This window comes from Oncorhynchus mykiss, chromosome 17 (assembly GCF_057628025.1).
Source record: "Oncorhynchus mykiss isolate SJ-2025 chromosome 17, ASM5762802v1, whole genome shotgun sequence".
In the NCBI taxonomy this organism is placed as follows: Eukaryota; Metazoa; Chordata; class Actinopteri; order Salmoniformes; family Salmonidae; genus Oncorhynchus; species Oncorhynchus mykiss.
In genome coordinates, this window is record NC_143038.1 from 11250459 (window position 1) to 11255590 (window position 5132).

The window sequence follows — 5132 nt, forward strand, 5'->3', positions numbered from 1 at the left end:
CTCCCTGTACCTGCGTCTCTACTCTGGCGTTGGTCCTTACACCTGTGGGTCCGGTGACGAAAGTCAAAATGGTTTGGGGTGGATGAGGGCTGAGGCACAATCAGAGGACTCATCTGTGATGGAGAGGAGCACAGGGATAGATCATTTCCCTGAGATTAACAGCAGGACAGGGAGAACCAGTGTCTTGCCTGGTGATGGGACATTGGCAGCTTTTGGACAGACTGTACTATAATATACTATCTACAGCACTACGAGGATTCCCCCCATTAGGCCCACGTCACATGGGAAGGAAGTGGTACACTAATAAAAGGAAGATAGGCCTATTTACTGGAAATGGGTTGTTCTGGACACTTGACATGCTCCCAAATAAGCCCACTAATGTCTCAGGTCATGTCAGAGTGGACAGAACATCGTGAATGAATAAGAACGCTAGAACACTGATTAAAATTACAGAGTTGTGAGTGCATACAGCCATGCAGTATACCAGTGCATGGCAGTCTTGGAACATAGATTGTATAGATTATATTTCCCAGGCTGCTCTACTGCCTATCACACAGCCAGTGGTCCAGAGAAGATAACTGAGATAGGGTACACACCGTGGTGGGGAGGGAGTCCCTCCGCAGAGCTCAAGATGGTTCCACGCTGTCAAAAGCCTGACGAGGCAGGGACAGGGACAGTCACAGTCCGTCAAACGCTGCAGTTCCTAGGGGAAATTTAAGAAGGAAATTGGATCCCTTCTTTAAAGCATCTGGCTCTCACACAGGAGCGACGTGATTCAGTCCATATCACTCAAAGGCTATGAAATGCTTTAGCCTACACCTAATTGGATGTTGAGGAAAGAGAATGTATTAAATATTCAGGCAATGAGGACAAATCTGCCTCAAGACAGGTGAGGGATCAGCCCAGAACTACACGGCAGGACCTGGTCAATGACCTGAAGAGAGCTGGGACCACAGTCTCAAAGAAAACCATTAGTAACACACTACGCCGTCATGGATTAAAATCCTGCAGCGCACGCAAGGTCCCCCTGCTCAAGCCAGCGCATGTCCAGGCCCGTCTGAAGTTTGCCAATGACCATCTGGATGATCCAGAGGAGGAATGGGAGAAGGTCATGTGGTCTGATGAGACAAAAATAGAGCTTTTTGGTCTAAACTCCTTCTCGCCATGTTTGGAGGAAGAAGAAGGATGAGTACAACCCCAAGAACACCATCCCAACCATGAAGCATGGAGGTGGAAACATCATTCTTTGGGGATGCTTTTCTGCAAAAGGGACAGGACGACTGCACCGTATTGAGGGGAGGATGGATGGGGTCATGTATCGTGAAATCTTGGCCAACAACCTCCTTCCCTCAGTAAGAGCATTGAAGATGGGTCGTGGCTGGGTCTTCCAGCATGACAACGACCCAAAACACACAGCCAGGGCAACTAAGGAGTGGCTCCGTAAGAAGCATCTCAAGGTCCTGGAGTGGCCTAGCCAGTCTCCAGACCTGAACACAATAGAAAATCTTTGGAGGAACTGAAAGTCCGTATTGCCCAGAGACAGCCCCGAAACCTGAAGGATCTAGAGAAGGTCTGTATGGAGGAGTGGGCCAAAATCCCTGCTGCAGTGTGTGCAAACCTGGTCAAGAACTACAGGAAACGTATGATCTCTGTAATTGCAAACAAAGGTTTCTGTACCAAATATTAGGTTCTGCTTTTCTGATGTATCAAATACTTATGTCATGCAATAAAATGCCAATGAATTACTTAAAAATCATACAATGTGATTTTCTGGATTTTTGTTTTAGATTCCGTCTCTCACAGTTGAAGTGTACCTATGATAAAAATTACAGACCTCTACATGCTTTGTAAGTAGTAAAGCCTGCAAAATCGGCAGTGTATCAAATACTTGTTCTCCCCACTGTATAATATTCAGCGTGTTGTGATTAAGTTAATCTGATATAATATTCAGTGTGTTGTGATTAAATTCATCTGATATAATATTCAGCGTGTTGTGATTAAATGAATCTGACATAATATTCAGCGTGTTGTGATTAAATTCTTCTGATATAATATTCAGCGTGTTGTGATTAAATGAATCTGACATAATATTCAGCGTGTTGTGATTAAGTTCATCTGATATAATATTCAGCGTGTTGTGATTAAGTTCATCTGATATAATATTCAGCATGTTGTGATTAAGTTCATCTGATATAATATTCAGCATGTTGTGATTAAGTTCATCTGATATAATATTCAGCATGTTGTGATTAAGTTCATCTGATATAATATTCAGCATGTTGTGATTAAGTTCATCTGATATAATATTCAGCATGTTGTGATTAAGTTCATCTGATATAATATTCAGCATGTTGTGATTAAGTTCATCTGATATAATATTCAGCATGTTGTGATTAAGTTCATCTGAGATAATATTCAGCATGTTGTGATTAAATTCTTCTGATATAATTCAGCGTGTTGTGATTAAGTTCATCTGATATAATATTCAGCATGTCGTGATTAAGTTCATCTGATATAATATTCAGCATGTTGTGATTAAGTTCATCTGATATAATATTCAGCATGTTGTGATTAAGTTCATCTGATATAATATTCAGCATGTCGTGATTAAGTTCATCTGATATAATATTCAGCATGTTGTGATTAAGTTCATCTGAGATAATATTCAGCTCACTATTTGTCTTCTTAAATAATCAGACCAACACTGCCAAAGGGCTTATTTATGTCACGCTAATCATACATGTCATACAGTATTAGCGTGACCTATAGACATTACCATGACGGTCATGTGAGGTGAACGGTTTATTTAACCAGGAGGACCATAGCAAACCAGACAGGCTGTCCTTGCACTGGCAAAGAGTTGTTCATGTAGACGACAATGACGTGCATGAGTCATAAAGTGGGACGTCATCATTTGATTCAAAATGTATTACCAACACATTTAGATGTGGACTGAGAGACTTTAACCATGAGGAAATACATAGCAAGCAGCAAACTATAGTCTCCCTGATGGCATCTTTTGTTGTTGTAATCACTCTCAAACACATTCTATTGCATTGAAGCCCATACTGTAATCACCAGTCAAGGTGGATTTACTATATTTCTAAAATATTATGTAGTTTTTATTGTGCACATAAACACAAAATAGGATATCAAGATGATCAGGCTGCTCTTTCATCTGTGAGCTGATGTTACGTGAGTCGGCGTTGAATGATAATCAGACTTCTGCTCCTACCAGTAGCTCGTTGTACACTTTCAGATATCACTTAGTTTTCCCCTCTCGTATCTGTCTAGTACTCACATTTGCATGCAGACTAGTGATTGGCCGCTCATATGCCTCAATAGACAGCCGTAAACTGATTGGCTCCTGCCAGAAGAGGGCATGGAATCCCTGCGACCAAAAACACACATAAAAGGGAGCGTGGAAAACCGCAGAGGCAGACAAGCACCTACCTACTACAAGAGAACTTTGAGCACTATCAGAGACCTTCTGCTAGAATCTGTGGACAGAAATCTTTGACAATCTACACTCAGTGTGCAATTGCGCAGCTGTTTCTACCGACAGCAACTTCACCAGAAGACAGAAGAGTTTGACTGGTCTTACATTGTACTAATCTACCTGTCTACTGACAGACTGTCAGTGACTGAGCGGCCAGTTTAAAGACACTTTTAGAAGCATATCGTCATCCAGACAAAAATCAGTATCATGTCTCTAGAGGTGAAGGAGAAGACGCAGGTGAGGTTGGTGTTTCTGGGGGCGGCCGGCGTGGGCAAGACGGCCCTGATTCGCCGCTTCCTCCAGGACACCTTCGAGGCCAAGCACCGGCGCACCGTGGAGGAGATGCACAGCAAGGAGTACGACATCGGTGGCTCTAAGGTCACCGTGGAGATCCTGGACACCAGTGGCAGCTACTCCTTTCCGGCCATGCGCAAGCTCTCCATCCAGAACAGCGACGCCTTCGCCCTGGTCTACGCGGTCGACGACGCAGAGTCGCTGGAGGCCGTCAAGAGCCTCCGCGACGAGATCCTGGAGGTCAAGGAGGACAAGTACACCCCGATCGTTGTGGTGGGTAACAAGGCAGACCGAGCAGGAAGCGACCGGCAGGTGGCAGCTGACGACGTACTGTCAACAGTGGAGCTGGACTGGAACAACAGCTACGTGGAGACGTCGGCCAAGGAGAACAACAACGTGATGGAGGTGTTCAGGGAGCTGCTGCAGCAAACCAACCTGTCCAGCCGGCTGAGCCCTGCTCTGAGGCGCCGCAGGGAGACCTTCCCCAAAGGAGACCCCAAGGACTCCCGGCCACCCATGAACAAGACCAACTCCTGCATCATCTCCTAATAGGGCAGGTTGAAGTAGAAAGAGAGGGAAAGAGTGTGGGCTAGTACACCTGTTAAAGTGCTGCTGGACAAGAGGGAGAGGGAAACTTGACTGTGTATGGGCTGAAAAGGTTGAGTTGAGGGACTGCCAGTGTGCTGAAACAGAACGGAACTCCCAAACACTCTTGATTCTACGTCTGCTTCCCTTGTCCAAGCGATGTGTTTGATATGGGAAGAGAATGGGTGACAACGAATGGTGACGACAGAGGACTTGGTCCAACTAATGTAAACCTTGTAAGGTGGGGAGATAAGGGTGAAAAGGTGACAAAGATGTTCAACTGCTCAGTTGTATACTTAATGTAATGTGTTGCTGCTTATTTGGTTAACAGGCTTCTGCTGTTTCCATTTAGATCAATGTATAGCTTTTGTATTCAAATGATGCTAATTTTGCAAACGTGTGTTTGACATTCACTTGCAATAAGACATTTGACTGTTGCAAACATACAAGAAGAGTATTTATTGACTCAAAAGGAACAATTTGTATGCTGGGGTTTGTGCAAAGTTAATGGTTTGATGTAAAACACCATCTATTCAGTTGGAAATTCACATGTAGCACAGCATTATTGTTTACAAAAGACTCGCTTGTATTAAAAAAAAATGTTTTATTGATTTGCTAAGCCTGACTTGATTAATGTGTGTAAAAAGTGGTAACATGCAAATGACTACTACATGCAAGTTTTATTTTAAACATGTTTTTATATTCTCACGTTTTTTTAAATCCATGATTTCTACATTAAACTGCTTTACCAGTG

The 5132-nt window shown here is 43.5% G+C and overlaps 1 pseudogene across 1 annotated transcript; it reads left to right on the forward strand.

Moving 5' to 3' along the window:
• Nucleotides 1–3413: 3413 nt before the first annotated feature.
• LOC110493668 (GTP-binding protein Rhes pseudogene) lies at nt 3414–5132 on the forward strand (annotated as a pseudogene). Its single transcript, XR_016487740.1, has one exon. The product of XR_016487740.1 is annotated as a GTP-binding protein Rhes pseudogene (transcript).